Source organism: Lissotriton vulgaris, unplaced genomic scaffold, assembly GCF_964263255.1.
Source record: "Lissotriton vulgaris unplaced genomic scaffold, aLisVul1.2 SCAFFOLD_220, whole genome shotgun sequence".
NCBI classification, from domain to species: domain Eukaryota; kingdom Metazoa; phylum Chordata; class Amphibia; order Caudata; family Salamandridae; genus Lissotriton; species Lissotriton vulgaris.
The window spans coordinates 1,006,121-1,023,495 of NW_028248788.1; the positions used below are offsets into that span (position 1 = coordinate 1,006,121).

Here is a 17,375-nt window from a genome sequence, read left to right on the forward strand (position 1 = left end):
AATATATATTTATGAATTGAATAAGATTCCCTTTGCATATTGCTTTACCGTCATCCTGCCCTTTCCGTGTTAGGATCTGTACTAGTACACTATACAAGATATTTATGAATGGAGAAGTCTTGTTTTTAAATTAGATTTTATTGTTAGTTTGTACATCTTTAAGGTGTTTTTCGTTTTGTTTCTATACTGAGTGTGTGTTTTGTATTTTGCATTATTTCAGCCCTGAACGAAACGCGTTGGCTGAGGTTTTAATCTGAATAGAAATAAAGAATTTTGGACACTACTTGGAGCTTCTGAGCACTCTTTCTGGTGCACCGTCCTTTACTGTATGATTATTTACAAGTCCGTGTTAAGCCACTTAATGTGGCTTAACTCTTGCTTTTAAATGAGGCCCCTTTTCATGCGACACAGTGTGAAAGTGGAGGGTCGTGGGTGTTGCTGTGGGCATTCCACTGCGACACTCATTGATGCTGACGCTGCCTCCTATTTACAAGGGTTGCATAAATCTGGGGGCAGCGCCAACATTAAACTCACAGAAAACCTGGTCTTACTCTGGCGCAACGAGGAGACCTTTTTAATTTCTCCATGTTTTTGATGTTTCTATGTGTGCTGCGCTATGCAGCGCACATAGAAACAGCAGAAGGCCATTGATTGTTTATGTGCAGGAAGGTGGCCCTTTCTGCACATAAACCATCATTAAAAAAATTACTTTTTGCAACTTCTATGGGTGCTGCATTAGGCAACCCCCTTAGAAGTTACAAAACGCCATTTAAAGATTGTTTATGTGCAGGAAGGTGTCCCTTCCGGCACATAAACAATGTTCTCCTGCAAGGCAGGCCCCCTTGCACCTGCGTTGGCGCTAGTTGTCTAAATTTGTGCCCGCGCAGGGGGAATCACAGGGCTGCACCGTACCCTTGTGAATACGGTGCAGCCCTGCGGTTCAGAAGTGGCAGAGCGCACCATTAAGCCAAGGAGGCTAATGTCGCTCTCTGGCACTTCCCCGGAAATATGCCCCCCCTGGTGTTTCCGTGTGTGTTATGTGCAGGTGTTATGTTGCATTGTTTTTTTGCTTGTGCTTTTAAAACCAAAAGTTTAACTTGTAATCACCTGGACTAGTTTTACTGCTGAAAACACGCAGAAATACCCCCTCCGGGCAACTCATACTGAGGGTCTTAGTGAAGCAAAGGATCCAGACAGAGATATATATATATATATATATATATATATATTACCTACTGGCGGTCGCCAGTAGGTATATATAGTTAGGACCTGTTTCCCTAGGAAATCCCCAACATTCTATTGGGAATAACTTTGGCCCTGGTTGATGAATCTTCGCAAATTTCTCAAAGAAGATGGCTCGCTCCGCTCCGCTCCTTCCCTGACAATTTGGGGGGGATTCGTCAAGTGGGGGCTGAGAAAAAAGGGGGGTCCCAAAACGTGTTTTCCCCATGTTAATTTCCATAGGACCTTTAGACTCAGCTACAGCTTGAACCGCTGAAGGGAATTACACCAAACTTGTCAAAATGGTAGTGTCTGGTATGCAGATCACGCTTTTGGTAAAATCGTGTAAATCCCTCCAGTGGTTCCTGAGAAAATTAGAAGAGAAATCAATTATATATCTATAAGCGCGAACGCGTGCGCGCACCCCGCGATTTTTCGTGATTTTTTTGGGGGGGGGCTTGGGGGGCTTCTCTCTTTTATTTTTATGTGTTTTATTTAGATTTCGAGGGTGCCCACTCCTCGTTTTAGCCCCGAGATCACCGCCGCGGCCCGAGCCGCCTCAAGATGGCCGCCGCCTGGTTGTGGGCGGGGCCGGGAGGACTTGGTTTCCGCTTCCCCCTGCCTGGGGGAAGCGTTCGATGTGTCCGCCCGGTCTCCCGAACAAGAGAGCCTCAGCCGGGGCGCATCACATGACTGCAGTCTCGTGACTACCTCAGCAGCAGAGCACGGCCGCTTCCTCCGCTGCTGGGAGTTTGCTGTGAGTTTGTGGCTGCCGTGGAGCCGGGCGGGGAGCAGCAGGATCAGCAGGTAGGAGTGCCCGGGGAGGCAGCGGAACGGAGCTGCCGGGAGGAGCATGGATAACAAGCCCCTGCTGGAGCAGCGACCGCCCGCCTACAGCCCTGCGGGGCAGGAGGGCTACGGGCAGCACAGCTACGGGACCATTAACCCGCCGCCGCCGGGCTTCCAGCCAGCCCAGCCGGGCTTCCAGGTGCCGCCTCCGTACCCCTACCCCAACGCCGTGGCCACAGGTTATGCTACTCCACTCCCACACCCGCCATATCCAAGCACATATACGATCATTGAGCAGCCGACTACTACCACCTCCGTTGTTGTGGTTGGCGGATGCCCAGCGTGCAGGGTTGGAGGATGACTTCACCTGCTGCGGGATCCTGTGTGCGATAATATTCTTCCCTATTGGTATTCTCTTTTGCCTCGCGTTAAAGCAGAGAAGATGCCCCAACTGTGGTGCAAGCTTTGGGTAGGAAGAGTGGACAGACCAGACCTTTGCGGCCAATACTGCTGTGTACACTATTAATTGATTAAAGATATTTCTATTGGAAAGTGTGATTTGATAGTTACTGCATGCATATCAATTTGTTTCACCAGAGCAGTTGTGACGCACACAAGCAACCTGATGCTACCACGTATAAATTGTGCCTTTCACATGGCTTGTGGGGGAAAATGAGGGTGGGTAAAAAACTGCTGATGATTGCAGCTCAGCCCTCCATAATTTCCATAGGAAAGTTTTTAGAACTAAATGGTAGAGTTTCTTTGGGGTTTGAAAAATTGTAAGTTTGCATGATTGAAATCCCTTTACAACATGGATAAAATGTACAGTATGAATTTTTTACGAAGCAAACCTTTTTCAGATGTTAATGATATTTCGATATTAATGTACGTTTATGTTCACTGTGATTTGACTAAAGTTGAGTAAAAAGAAATTGTTGATTGGTAACTGGTGTTACGGATTTCGCGACCTGCCTATGAAATAGGATGTGTTTAATAGGAATATTTGATTTCTTTTTCTGCATTTTGAGACTGTTTCGTATGCCCTGGCATTTGGCTAACCTGGGGGGCAGCGACTGCTAAATGTGATTCTAATAAGAACCAATAGCAGATGGCGCAAATACAATTATGTAGCATCCAAACTGCTATTCTACTATTGTTGACTGTCCACGAAATTTAGAAGCAGTAATCCTTTCATAAAAATATTCAATGAATGTGAGCTTGCACTTTTATTTTTTTAAAACCACAAATGTTTTGCTTAGTTGCGTTATAAATGTAAAATTTTATAAGAATGTTTAATAAACATTTCAAGATTGCAACTTCCTCACACACGGCAGAGTGGAATGAAGCGCTGTCGCAGCACTTACGGTCTCACCTCTCCGCACATGCCCCCGTGGGCGTGGGCGGGCGCCCACAGTAAGACACACACTCAGAAGGGTGGAGGGGGCATTGGTAGTGTCGGGAATGACTGCTGGGGACAGAGGCTCCTCCGCTCTTGCAGTGCTTGCGCTGTGTGTGGGGATCAGAGAATACTGGGGGGCTCTGAGGATTACACTCCTGGCAGTGCTGATGGTATTGTGGTAAGACCATAGGTCTGGCGGCAGGTGGAGGCTCTGAGGACGAGGAAGAGCTGACAGAAAGGCTGCAAGATTTCACAGATTCACTTTTTAGCTTGCCAGTTGCTATTATGGCGTGTTTATTCTAATTACTTGGGGCATTGATGGAGAATGGAGGGCGTTGTAGTAGATAAGCTACCCGTGTAATAGCAGGAAAAGGAGTCCAGTTGTGTGAAGTGCTCATTAGCGATCGGCTGGAATTATCTCCATAACAATGTTTGCTTTCACTACAAGACTTCCAGTTAATTGCAATTATCGCGGGATGGCTATGAAGGGAGGGAAGACAGCAGGTGCTCGGCTTCTCTGGTCATGTGATGGTTTCTTTGCAGAAGCACTTCAGGCATAATCACCTGCATGTCTGCGTGCACGTGTGATAATGGAGACCCCCACCCCCTATAATCTCCCCCTATACCCGCTCTGCTGGGCCTCCCGTCTCCGCATGAGACACTATGCACTGTCTTCTTCTTTGTGAATCTCCAGCTCCATTACTCTGTGTTTCTGGAACATCACAAAGCCGGGCTACTATCCAGATACTTGGGTCCGCGCGCTGTTTCGCAGCTACCTATCATGTCGTGACAGGTTTATGATCTCATAAAACATAAGCACGTTGAATAAGCTGCTTTTTGCATTACTTTGCAAACATGATGTTTAAAAGGAAATACATCACGTCTAAGCTCTGTAGACTAATGTATCAACTGTAGGTAATATGTGCGTGACGCCATACCCAGGGGTTCGATTCCCGCCTATACCATTCAGCTTTTCATACTTCTGAGGTCGATAAAATTAAAATGACTACCATTATGCGGGGGTACATTAAGGAAGTGATATTCCATCCCAAGATGTCATTCGGAGTGAATGTGTGTGAGCTTTATTTTATACACACACTGTACGTTAAAGTTTCGAAATCGGGTTTAACAATCTGTTTTTGATGTCTGCATTTATTCAATGGATTTTTGTTGGATGGTGTGTATTTTTTTAAGCGATCCATAATGGTGTGATTAACAGACACAAATTGAGAGTGCAAAGCAGTGGTGGCTGGTGACATTTAAAACACCTAGCCACCCTCCCACCCACCATTCATGCACCCCATCCATCCACCCACCCACCCATCCATCCTGCATCCATCCATCATTCATGCATCAATTCACCCATCTATCATGCATGCATCCATCCATGCATCCACCCAACAATCATTCATCCATCATGCATCCAACCATCGCTCATGCATCAAAAATCGGATCCCTAGGGCTGCTCAGGTGGTCCCACAAGGATAGTAACATATTTAAACGTTATCCGCTAATAGAATTAGCATTTTCAAAACCTTGCAAATTCACTGAAAAAAACATAGGTTTCTGGCCTTATTGAGGTAGGAATTAGCATTTAAAAAAACAATGAAATTCACTGAAAAAACCATAGGTTATACAGTATATATAGTTAGGAATTAGCCTTTAAAAAACCAATGAAATTCACTAAAAAAAACATAGGTTTTAGGCCTTATATAGTTAGGAACTAACATATAAAAAACCATTGAAATTCCTCCTATATAGTTAGCTGGACATTTTATTGATATAAAACCAATGAAATTCGACATAGAGTTAGGTGCACTAACTATTTAGCTGGACATTTTATTGACATAAAACCCAATGATATTCCATATATAGTTAGTTGCACTAACTATATATTGCGCACCCGCAATCCACTGCTGATGATGTCACATATTACATCATTCATGACATGGTCAGTGACATCACTGATGACATCACTGATGACATCATCCAGTGACTGTGTGTTTCTGTAAAGTTTAAATATGTTTTACATATTGAAGAATGAGTGGATGTATAAGTGTCTGGATGAAGGATTTAGTAGGTGCGTGACTGACTGAGCGAGTGAATGAATGTGTCTTACTGAATGCATGGGTTAGTGACTAAACTGTCTGAAAGTGTGCATCAATATGTCTGTTGTTGTGCAAGCTGCTGCATGTGTTGATCAGTAGCTATATGAGTGGCTATATAGCTTATTGATTGGTTGCCCAAGTATTTGTATGGAAGACTAAGTGTGTGTGTAACTGGCTGGGAGGCGAGTGACTCTGTGCAGATCAATGTGTACTTGTATCAGTAATTGTATAAGAGAGTAAGCATGTGTTAGTATATGTTTGAAAAAGTAAGGTGTTCTGTGTTTAACTGTATAGATGAGGAAATCGAAGTGTGATTGATTCTTTACAGGACTGACTAGGTGTGTGAGTAACTCCATGGATGAGTGGCAGTGTGTGAGTGTCTGCATAGGTGTATGAGTGCATATGACAGTGTTGTAATAATGAGTGACTGTATGTACGAGTGATTGTATGGGTGAATGTGTGCGTAGACGTAGGAATCAGTGAGTGCGTATGTAGTAACTGGTATTGGTGTGTCATGATGTCATCAGTGATGTCATTTGAGATGACATCTCAAATGACATCACTGATGACATAACTGATGACATCAGTGATGTCATCAGTGATGTCACTGACCATGTCATGAATGATGTAATATGTGACATCATCAGCAGTGGATTGCGGGTGCGCGATATATAGTTAGTGCAACTAACTATATATGGAATTTCATTGGGTTTTATGTCAATAAAATGTCCAGCTAAATAGTTAGTGCACCTAACTCTATGTCGAATTTCATTGGTTTTATATCAATAAAATGTCCAGCTAACTATATAGGAGGAATTTCAATGGTTTTTTATATGTTAGTTCCTAACTATATAAGGCCTAAAACCTATGTTTTTTTTAGTGAATTTCATTGGTTTTTTAAAGGCGAATTCCTAACTATATATACTGTATAACCTATGGTTTTTTTCAATGAATATATATATGTATACACACATATACACACACACTCTCTCTCTCTCACACACACACACACACACACACACACACACACACACACACACACACACACACACACACACACACACACACACACACACACACACACACACACACTCACTCTCTCACTCTCACTCTCACTCTCACTCTCACTCTCACTCTCACTCTCACTCTCTCACTCTCACTCTCACTCTCACTCTCACTCTCACTCTCACTCTCACTCTCACTCTCACTCTCTCCCTCACTCTCTCCCTCACTCTCTCACTCTATGGTCATCTGATTTACCTGTTTCAAGAATGGAGTTTCAACCATGGTGGCAGATCATAGACCCTGGTCTCGAGAGTATACTCCATTTCAGATCGCTCCGGACCGGCTTCTGAAGAACTGCTATGGGACAAACGTTGACGACTATTGATGGAGAATCAAAACTTGCATCTGCTGGATTACTAACTCTCTTTGAAACCTTCCACACACCTTGTACAGCAGCGGGTACAACAGCTCCCCTACATGGAATTAATTGCTGTTGGCAGCGCTCTCCACGTTTTTAAATGAATAATTTCTTCCCATGATTTCAGGGGTTTTCAATCAATCACTTTTTTTTTTTAAAGTGAGCTACTCACCCGCGAGGGTCTCAAGGCGCTGGGGAGGGGGAGGGTGGTGCAGCTCCGGGTTCAGTCAAAGAGCCAGTTCTTGAGGTCCTTCCTGAACGTGTGCAGAGTCGGGGAGTGCCTGATGTTCACTGGTTGCTGGTTCCAGTTCTTGGCTCTGATGTAGGAGAAGGTTCTTCCGCCTGCTCTGCTTCTGCCGATGCAGGGGGTTTCTACGAGGAGGTATTTGGGCCCGATGTTGAGTGATTTGTAGGCGTGGGTGAGGAGTTTGAAGGTGATCCTCTTCTCGACGGGGAGCCAGTGGAGCTCTCGTAGGTGTTGGGTCATGTGTCTGTGACGTGGTGTCCCGAGGACGAGTCTGGCTGTGGCATTCTAGATGGTTTGGAGTTTTTGTAGAAGGGTTCTGTTGATACCGGCATATAGGGCATTGCTGTAGTCAAGTCTGCTGGTCACGAGTGCGTGGGTGATGATTCTCCTGCATTCATGGGGAATCCATTTGAAGGTCTTGTGGAGGGTGCGAAGACAGTTGAAACTGGTGGAGGCGACAGAGTTTATCTGGCGGGCCATGGTGATGGATGATGCTGAGGTTCCGTGCGAGGTCCTTCAGCAAAACAAATTTGTGTGAAAAAAGCATGAAATCAGAGATGTGAAATATATAAGATGTTTTTTTGTCAATAGAACCACCATACTGCCTTCTGAACCGCTTGGAACCATCTGTGGAGAATTATCTCACATTTCCCTCCCATTCAACACTCAACAAAATAGATAGCACGACCACAGGGCATCATCTGACTGTGTTGTTGCCATGATCCACCTTCACTTCAGTTTGTGTCATGACAGAGCAGCCAGCTATGTGCGCTCTTCGGTGCACGTCACCCCACTGCATATCCAATAGATTACCACCCAGTTCATTTACCCTCCTCTTCTGACCGTGGGATTTCCCCAGCGATGGGACTGTCTGCATGAGAGCATACTATTCTGAAAGTAAGCGCCTGTCATTTGTTTCAGATGCAACTATTTCTCAGAGGCATTCAAAGCTCGGCTCAGCACTTGTTTCAACCCTCTGTCTGACACCCGGTATCTTGAGCAGGGCATTTTAAAAGAATTGTTAGGAACTTGTTGCAACTCCCTGATTATGGGAATTAAAACAACGAGTGGAGAAGCACAGGTTCTTCACAAAATGAATAATATTGTTGTCCCGTGGTAGCAAATCCTTCTCTCATTTTGCCGATATGTAGTGTTCACACTATCATCGATTGGAGCGAAGCGTTCTTCTTCATTCCTCTTCATGAAGATAGTGCCTCTTGGCGCTCACATTTTTAAATAGAATGGACAGGTGTCGAATCCATCAAGGGTATACAGCAAATCCATGAAATTACTCCCAAATTCTAAAGACAGATTTAGAGAGTCTGTACCTTCCCGCTTACTCGGTACTGGTGCAATATATTGATGACTTGATGGTCGCATCCGAAACGAGAGGCAAGCTCGACACAATAGCACTGTTCAACCATTTTGCAGAGCATCACCATTAAGGGTCTCGGGCAAACTTGCAATACTGTTAGAAAGAAAGTTTTTAGTTGGTTCATAAAGTTTAGTAAGGAACGAGAAAATTGTCTGCAGAATGTAGCTCTGCAGATCTGAAAATGAACCCTCCAATGACCGAAAAGGAAGTGAGGATATTTCTGGGAACGGTTGGTTACTGCTGTCAGTGGATTCCAAACTTTTCTCTCATTGCAAAGCCTTTGCAGAGGCTTACTCACAGTGATGTGAGTGATGCGGTGCCCTGGGACAATGAATACATTAATTAATGCCTTCTTAGAGCTCAGACCGAACGTCTGCACACACCTGCTCTTGAATGCCTAATATTTATTCTGTCCAGGGAGAGGTAGGTGCTCACTTTCAGTTCTTTCTCAGAAACACAGAGGAGCAAAGTGGCCAGTGGCTTCTTTTTCTTCCACATTAGACCGCAGCCGGTATGGACTGCATGAAGCGCATTGCCGCAGTGTTTTACCATAAAGCAGAGTGACGGGCTCATGATGGGGATATACTTTGTGTTAGTCCCTCATTCCGTTGAGATTTGGCTGACTCGTACTCAAACCCCGCATTTGACAAACAGCCCATTGAGCAATTGTGAGCAAGTCAATGCTGCAATATCCTAAATCCCGCAACAATTGTCAATGCCTTGTGAGGCTTCTGATGGACACCATGACTGTATTACTGTGATAGAGTTGTGCACCAAACCAAAACCTTGAATTTAAGACCATTTGAATTTGCTGGTTTGATTTGGTTTGTAGATTGTTGTAGTCCGAGAGACCCTCAAGGTATCTGAGACCAGCAAATGCGGTTTGCACGACTGCATGCATGGTGGAAGCACACGTTGCAGAATTGATCGTCCTTACAAGCGGAAAAAAACCATCACAATACAACGCATGCCATTACAACGTAAGTATGGGTAAGTATTTAATAAAAATAATAATTTATTTTTAAATTAATTTACTTAAAATAATTAGAATTTAGTTTATTATAATTTGAATATTTTAATGTATTTTTATTTAAATTAAATAATAAAAATTACATTTATTTTAATTAAACCCCCTGGAGTTAGAATAGTAATTTTTACCCCTACACTATCCAGCACTTACCCTACTATTACACCCCCCTGGAGTTAGAATAGTAATTTTTACCTCTACACTATCCAGCACTTACCCTACTATTACACCCCCCTGGAGTTAGAATAGTAATGTTTACCTCTACACTAGCCAGCACTTACCCTACTATTACACCCCCCTGGAGTTAGAATAGTAATTTTTACCTCTACACAATCCAGCACTTACCCTACTATTACACCCCCCTGGAGTTAGAATAGTAATTATAACCCCTACACTATCCAACACTTACCCTACTTTTACACCCCCTGGATTTAGAAGAGTAAATTACATTTTATTAAATACATTTTTTTTTAGTTTAAATAAATTATTTAAAAAAAATTGTAATTAAATTAAAATTAAATTAATATTAATCAAATTATATACTTACGTTGTAATGGCATGCGTTATAATAGCATCTGCGTTGTAATGGCATGTGTTGTAATGGATCCTGTGTTGTAAAAGTTGCGTTGTGATGGTATGCGTTGTGATGGTATGCGTTGTAACGTCATACATTCTTACAAGCGCCTGCTGCACAGCGAGCCAGCGTGGTTCTGGAGTTCTCCTTAACTTTGGAATCTCCGCGCGGAGTGCCATAAGAAATAGACCAATCATTTTGGATTTGCGCTTGCCCGAGGCCACGCAGTGGCCATAAAGAGGGCGGGCTCCTAGTCACAGAGGGCTGCCCCGCCCCTGTATGACTAGCATTCTCCTCTCCCGGGCAGTCTCCCCCGGTTGGAAGAGGCAGGACTGTGACGCACGTCCGGGGCGGCTGGGAGGAGCCTCCAGGGGTACTTTAGTCCTCTGGCCCTGTTGGAGGGCCTCTTTGCCGCTCCGGACGCCGTCGCTCGGTCTCGTCGGGACACTCTTTTCTTCATCTCTGGTCGCCGTCCAGAGGTACGGTCTTGCATCGATGTGATGTGTCCGACGTTCTGCTGTTTGCTCTGCTTACGGTGAGTAGGGATGAGAAGCGTTTTGGCAAGTTTCTTTGTCCGGGTGTATGTGGGGTCACTGGTGCTGGCTCCGGCAGGTTACCTTCTTCTTCGCCAGTCACCCTCCCTGTCCCTCGGTGTCTGCGTTGGTGTCTCCCTCCACGGTCCTGTTGCCCCCAGCGTCCCATAATCGTGAGTACATTCTAGGCGCTTGTTGGTTCTTTCCTACCACGTCCTTGCATAGGTAGATGCTTGTGGAAAGGCGGGGCTTCAAGCCTGATTTATTACTTGGTGATGCATTGGTGCGTCTGGGGAAGCGGCAGGGCGAACAGGACATACACGCGCGCTTGGGCCGTCGGATTTATGATTCAGGATTTTTTCGGTTAAGCTTAGTCACCGGCATGACCCGATATAGCATGGAAACTTGTAGTGGGTTTAGGAGGCTGTGGCGTTTCCTTGATCTTACCAGCAAGCATGGCGCCTATCCCACGCGTCTGTGAGCTGGGATGTGTTTGTATCTATCATGGCGCCCATCCCAAGCCTCTGTGAGCTATGAAGGGTTTTGCTTCAATCATGGCGCCCATCTCGGGTGTCTTGAGTGTTTGGCGGAACCCCCCCCCCCCCCCGTTTCCTGTTAATGTGCGAGCGCGTGTAATGTTATTCTGTTATAGTAACTGAGACTGCCGGTGTGTATTCTTCCCCTCCGCATACTCCGGTCAGGCGGGGTCTGGCTGGTTGTGTCGCCTGGTTCCACGTCCACCGCCCCGGGGGGGGGGATTCCCGTGGTGTATGGCGAGGGCGGGTGGGTGCTTGTCGGTGATCTCTTCCTGGCTGCTTGTCGCCATGTTTAAATTCACGATCGCGAGTGAGGAGTGACTTCTTTGTGAATGGTAAATTTCTATTAAGCGGGATAGCCTTGTATCCCTCTCCTATTTAGCTGATCTGTGGTTTTATTTTGTGGGCACCTGCACCGGGGGCATTTCGCTGTGAGCCCACTCTGTGCGGGATGCAAAACGTGGAGCTTACCACGAATCGTGGTTCAATTCCCGACGGTGCCTCATACTGTGTAAGTGATTTATTTAGTGTGTTTAAAGTGCAGCAAGGACTATGTGAGTTGCGGAGCACCGCTCATGCCCACTTCACACAAATTGTCTGCTGCTTCTGCACTCCCGCCGAGCCTGGCGTGCCCCGGGCCGTGCACCTTATCTTCAGGTGGCTTTGTTTCCTTAGACCTTGCCTCCGTATTATAAGTTGGCAGTTTTCCCCCCTCCTCCGAGGGGCACTGGTGTTTTCAACTCTCATGCGTCAAGTTTCGATGTTGTTGCGCGTTTTGCGTTTCTTCAATGCACATTTTTTTTTGCGCTCCTTGAATAGGGAGAGGATATGGTCAGTCTGCTGGACTGCAGACATTGGTCCTGGAGACCAGGGTTCGAACCTCACATTCCTGAATGTGTATTGTAAATACGGACCTCATGTAAAGCGCTCCAATACCTTCCAGATCTGTTTCCAGGTTCATCCCTGGCGCGCACGCCCTAGTGGTCTCCCCCCCCCCCCCTAGCAATGCCAGTTTGTTTTGAGTGATGTGTAGGCGGCAGAGTGTCGTCATCGTGCTATGGGGTGAGGTGTTTCGGGGTGCTTCTTTTACCCTGCTTGGGTGGTCTTTTACATTCCTTGTCATGATTTGCGCAAGTGTCGCTAAGCACACTTTGTTTCATAGAATTTTTCCCCGCCTGCCCCATAAACGCTTGCCCTGGGGGTCCCTCCCCCACCCTCCCTCGTAGCAACCGCGCTAAGTATGAGTGGCACAAGGGGCATGGGGTGGCCACATGGCGGTATAGGGGTAAGGTGCTCTCAATTTGGTTTGCAGCAACGGTTTGAGTCTAATGTATAGTTTTCCGCGCAATTCACTTCTGCTATACTTCTGCGTGGGGGCGTTAGCCATAAGATTGATGGTCCTTAGCACCACAGAAATAGTGGACGTTCTGTTTTTAACAGAAACATGGCTCGGCCCGTCCTCCGGCCCCGATATCACACAGGCCTTACCTGCTGGTTATCTGATTCAACATAAAGACCGAGAAATTAAAGTCGGCGGAGGGATCGCCATTCTGTACAGGGAACACCTAACCTGTCGTCTGACCAACACAACTATCCAAGATTGTGAGAGCACATTATTCTCTATCTCCTACTCCCCTGAACAATCTATCTCTGGTCTCCTAATCTATCGCCCCCCCGGCCTGCTTGGCCAATTTATAGAAGGACTAATCGAAACCATCCTGGACTCGGCCACTAAGGTATCTAACTTTATAGTACTAGGAGACCTAAATCTTCATTTTAATAACCCCTCGGATACAATCGCCACGGAATTAACTAAAGACCTAGCAGCATGCCAACTCGATCTGATCGTTCAACACCCTACTCATTCCAAAGGCAATCTTCTGGACCCAATCTTCTCCAATGTCGCGAATTTGTCCACATCCATACCTTACTCTATCCCCTGGACAGACCACATGGTAGTACCATTCCAATGGAAAACTAACAGACCCTGCACCAATCCACCCCCTCATAAAACTCTAGGCAGGCGTTGGACAAAGTTAGAGCCTAATGATTGGATAGACTCGCTAAAACAGACCGAACCTATAATTAGCCAAAATATCGACAAAGCCAACTCTGATTTTAATCAATGGATAGAACAATCATTAGACAGTGTGCTTCCTAAAACACGCATCTCTAAGAAAAAAGGTCTAAATAAACAGCCCTGGTTCAACTCAGAATTGAGACTCCTTAAACAGGAATGTAAACGTGAAGAAAGACAATGGCGAAAACTTTTCGATGAGGAGAAAAAAACTAAGTACAAACTCGCTTTTAAAAAATACAAGAGGGCACTGAACATAGCCAAATCTACCTTCTATGCCGAAAAAGTCGAGAAATCCGCCAATGCTCCGAGAGAAATGTTTCAAATTGTAAAAACGTTGATCAAGGCCCCTGACCCTCCTACATCCGAACTTTCCCCGGAAGAATCCGGTGCTCGTTGCAATGATTTAGCAAGTTTCTTTGCCACGAAAATCGAAAAAATTCTACTTTCCCTCCCCCCATCCCCAGAAATAGAGTCCAATCCTCCATCGAGGGACGACATTAACCCCATCTCACCTGGTTTAGCACTTTTTCACCCCCTTAGCGACAAACTTTTCCCCTCCCTTTTCAACTCCATAAAGAGTGGCTCCCCTCTTGATCCCGCCCCTATGTCTATTTTGAAACTTGTCCTTCCCCATGTTAGTAGAAATATCACCGATCTCGTCAACATCTCCTTGGACTCTGGGATAGTCCCTCAAGATTGGAAACTAGCCATGGTAAAGGCCTTGTTAACAAAACCAAACCTTAACCCTGAGGATTTCTCTAATTAACGTCCCATTTACCTCCTCCCCGGTATTAGTAAGCTGGCTGAAAAGTGGGTCAACAAACAATTGGCATCTTACTCGGAGTCTCAAAACCTGCTCCATCCCACGCAAACAGGTTTCCGAAAAGGACAGGGAACTGAAACGGCCTTGCTGAGGGTGGTTGAGGTATCCAGGAGGATTTTGGACGCAGGTGGCAGCGCGGCCATTATCCTCCTGGACCTCAGCGCCGCCTTCGACACGGTTAATCACCGTGTCCTACTCGCCCGCCTGAAGAGAATTGGAGTTACAGGCAAAGCCCTGGCGTGGCTTGAATCCTTTCTCAGTAACAGATCTTTTAAAGTCTTCTCGGACACCAACTGTTCCCTCCCAATACCATTGCAGTGTGGGGTGCCACAGGGCTCCTCCCTTAGCCCCACACTGTTTAATGTGTATATGGCCCCCTTGGCTGAGGTAGTAGCCCCCTTCGGAATCCAACTGGTGAGCTACGCTGATGACACCCAGCTAGTAGTCTCTCTCACCCAGGCAGACTCCCCTCAAAACAATCTCTGTAGCTGCCTGGTTGAAGTTGCAGGTTGGATGGATGCCTCCCAACTAAAACTGAACGGAGGGAAAACCGAGCTAATGTTGCTCGGAAGAAAGGCCTCCTTTAACACCCCCTCCATGTGGCCTTCCTCCATGGGACCTGGGCCTACCCCTAAAACGGAGATAAAAAGCCTAGGGTTCTGGCTCGACAATGAGCTCTCTTTTAAAATCCAGGCGAAAAAGACAGTGGCTACGTGCTTCGGCCTAATAAAAACTATTCAGAAAATTCTTCCCCAGCTGCCGGAGACTGCGAAGAAAACCATAGTCCAGTCCCTTATTTTGTCCAGGCTGGACTATGGGAACGCCCTTTACTTGGGAGCCCCCATCTCAGTCATCCGTCAACTGCAGATAGCCCAAAACTCTGCAGCAAGGCTACTTACCGGAACTAGTCGTCGTACCACCGCAGCCCCTGCATTAAGGGCGTTGCACTGGCTCCCAATGAAGGAGCGAATCCATTTCAAGACCTTATGTCTGGTACATAAGACTCTCCAGGGAAACTGCCCCCCCATCTTGAAAGATATGATCAGACCTTACGTTCCATCTAGGCACCTTCGCTCTAACCACCTAAACCTCCTCATAACGCCCAGGACCAATAAAGTCCGGTCTGGGGACCGCCTTTTCTCCCGAAACGCAGCGAAACTATGGAACGCCCTACCACTATCACTTCGTTTAGAACCCAGTCTTCTGGTGTTTCGAAAACAACTAAAAACATTGTTGTTTCCTAGGCCATAACCTGTCTCCCTCCCCCTAAACTCTGCATTATCTTCCATCCTTCTTCAAGCGCTGGGATGCTTCCGAGTAGCCATGCGCTATACAAGAACCTTCCAATTCCAATTCCAATTCCAATTCGGTTGGCCCGGGTTTGATCTGCAGTTTGTGTATTGTTTTCGAAATTTTTAGTGTGGCGCCGTTGCGCTTCTCGGGCACGACCCTGTGTCCTACCCCTTTCCGGTGTTAGCTACCCCCCTCCCCCCCTGCTGGGCACTTTGCTCAGCTCAACCTAACGTCGCCTTCCGATCGCACACCGAGCCTGTTGTCATCTGTAATACTGAAGTCTTTCGACTGCGGGCACGGGGGGTGCTAGTGGGGGCGGGAGCATTGCTACAGGGGCCTAGTCTGCTAAACACGTTTTTCGTGCTCCAAGTCTCGTTCGATATCCCCAATAAGCACTGGGCCAACTCGGTGTGTAGTATAATTTACATCTGCACTGGTTTCGGTTTTCTAGCTTAGACAAAACAGTGTGCCAGGGATGTGATGAACCTTAATTATGTTCTGCGTCGCCTTTAGGTTTGTTTTTCGTACTGGCCGGGTTCTAAGCGGCTCGGAGCCACACAGTGTTTTGTTTGATATCTTCTTGCGACACGCGTCCCATAGCAGGCCGATATCTATGAAAATCCGCTCTTTTCAGGCAACTCCTGCTTTGCGCAGATATTTCAATTGCCCAGATCAGTATCATACACATGCAACTCACGTACTTTTCCCAGCAAACATTGGTGGCGGCGAACTCCCGCCACAGTAACTAGCCTGTGTTGGCCCGGCCGCCTTACATTTTCTAGTTTACAGTTTGCCTGTCACGTTCAGGCCCCCGAGGTGGCTAGAGTTCGATCTCCCGATCGTTCATATGTTCCTTGGAGCGTTCCTGGCCATGCCGGGTAGGAAGTGTCATTCTTAGTATTGTTGGAATTTGGCCGGTAACGATTCGTCAGCTGCTCGTGGGACGTCCCTCGTGGCTTTCCTGGGCAGTGCGCGGCATCCGCAGCCCCGCAGACAAGGGTCCATATCCCGGATCTTACCGAGGAGTTTCTACTCGGCCTCCATGTGTCCTTCGAGGTGGTCTGGGGCTGCACATTCGTTGGTGTTTACAGCGCTGTTCGTTTCTCAGTGCTCGCCCCCCCCCCCTTTTCGGCAGGGCCATCCGGCCTCCTCCCTGCGGCACTAGTGGCCCGCCATGTCGGAGCGGCAGCTCTAGGGTAAGGGCTTCGGCCTTTGGGGTCTCGGGCTTCTCCGAGGATTAGTCATGCATCAGGGGGGGGGGCCATCCTTGGGGGATCCGGGCGTCTTCAAGCTCGTTCCCCGGGATGTATCGAACCGAGGGAAGCATCATTCGACCTGTCCAGGGGGTTTGCTGGAACACGAGTATAATTGCATTTCTGGCTTAAGATTGTAAGGGTACTCTGCGTTGGCCCTAGTTGGGGAAGGGTAGTAACTCCAGTGTGCTTTCTGCCCCCGCACTGTATTCATTTAGGCGCCAGCGCGCTTCTCAATAGGAACAGTAATGACACGGGAGGAAAATCTTACAGTGTTCAGATCACAAGCTGTCTTTCAAGAAAAGGGTGGCGCATGTAGGGGCACAATCGTACCAAGCTATTGCGCGAACATTGCTCTAGGTGTCAGCGCGCCGCATGGAAGAACAATTTCAATTTATACAAGCCATGGTTTCGCTCCCGCATGCTGCGGGGCAGGTGTGTTAGCTGGTCAATTTTAAATGTGATTGATATAGCACAGCCTTCGCCCATAGGTGTATGAGCGCATTGCAGAGAATCAGTTCACCTACTTTACGTCCTGTCTAATAATTCTATGTTAGACAAAAACAATTTTACAAGAAAATTTGAGAGGGGCACTTGGTGAGGTCAACGATACAAAAAGTTCATAGATTTGTGACTCTTCTGTTCTTTCTTTTTAATGTGTTCTTTATTTCCTCTTAAAAATACACAGGCACAG

The 17,375-nt window shown here is 46.5% G+C and overlaps 1 pseudogene; it reads left to right on the forward strand.

The window, feature by feature from the left end:
- Positions 1-1,930: 1,930 nt before the first annotated feature.
- On the forward strand, positions 1,931-2,483 carry LOC147663822 (membrane protein BRI3 pseudogene; annotated as a pseudogene).
- The last annotated feature ends 14,892 nt before the right edge of the window (positions 2,484-17,375 follow it).